General features: G+C 39.3%; 1 long non-coding RNA gene across 1 annotated transcript in view; it reads left to right on the top strand.

Moving 5' to 3' along the window:
• LOC122773666 overlaps positions 1–640 on the top strand; it is a 758-nt gene extending 118 nt beyond the window's left edge. Inside the window, exons 1-2 of the long non-coding RNA XR_006360909.1 lie at positions 1–13; positions 399–640. The exon at positions 1–13 is cut by the window's left edge and continues 118 nt beyond it. This is a non-coding gene — a long non-coding RNA (uncharacterized LOC122773666). The remainder of the gene's footprint in view (positions 14–398) is intronic.
• The last annotated feature ends 435 nt before the right edge of the window (positions 641–1,075 follow it).

The following is a 1,075-nucleotide window of genomic DNA, read 5'->3' as shown; positions in this document are numbered from 1 at the left end:
CGGACGGAGGCAGGTGAAAGAAAACAGAGCTTTGACGCTAAAAATACAAGAGTGGACGCAGAGGAGAGACACAGACAGACACACAGACAGACAGTAGTCCCTGGACGTGATATATGGAGGAATAGAAAGGCTTTTTTTAGCCAGGACAGCAGCAGAGTTCACATGTCACTGTGGAAACCACAGCAGTCGCTGGACACTTTAACTCACAGAGTTTCCCAAACTTTCTTTACACCAGCCGTCCCACAACCTTCTCCACCTGTAGAATATAAACCTGTAGAGTTTAATACATGATATAATTGTTAGGCAATGTTCGTGGCAAGAGCAAATGTGTGCATCATGTAATGTTCAGTTCAGTTCAGTTGACTTTATTTATACTGTGGGTACATTTTTGTTTGCAGTGAACATGGGCACCGACACTGCACAAGACATGGGGATGGAAAAGTGCTCACAAACGATTTAAAACAGAATAAAAGAAGACCATAAAGAAACCAGCAGAGTGCCTGTTTAGGACTTGGTCTTAAAAGGATTATTGCTGCGGGGATGAAGCTGTCCCTGTCACACTTTGTCTTTGACCTCAGGACTTTAAATCTCCGACCAGAGGGAAGGTGCTGAAATTCTCTAAATAAAGGGTGGGAGTCGACCGACTGCTGTAACTGTCTGGTAAACAGCGACTCTGGACACAGCTGTGTTCAGTGCGTTCTTGTCTCTTAAATGCAGGATATTTTTATCTTGAAATATTGTGATAATGTCGGTGCCATAAATGTCTTTATATGTTTGTTGTTATGTCTAAAATCATTAGAGTGAGTAAGTTACAGTCCCCACTTATGTTACTCACAAAACGTAACATAAAATAATCTCTTATTTGTCCCACAGTGGGGACATTTACTGGATTACAGGAGCAAAGACAGCAGTCAAAGTAAAGGTAATAAATAATAAACTTGAGTTTTTACATTAACAATTAATTGTGCAAAAAAGTAGAAATGCAGTAGGATATAACTACCTTATTTCAATTCTAACTTTATTGTATTTTTATACGTTTTTGTTCATTACAGTCACGTGAAAGAGTGTCAAATTA

This window comes from Solea senegalensis, linkage group LG8, assembly GCF_019176455.1.
Source record: "Solea senegalensis isolate Sse05_10M linkage group LG8, IFAPA_SoseM_1, whole genome shotgun sequence".
Taxonomy (NCBI): Eukaryota; Metazoa; Chordata; class Actinopteri; order Pleuronectiformes; family Soleidae; genus Solea; species Solea senegalensis.
This window is presented reverse-complemented; position numbering and strand designations above follow the sequence as displayed.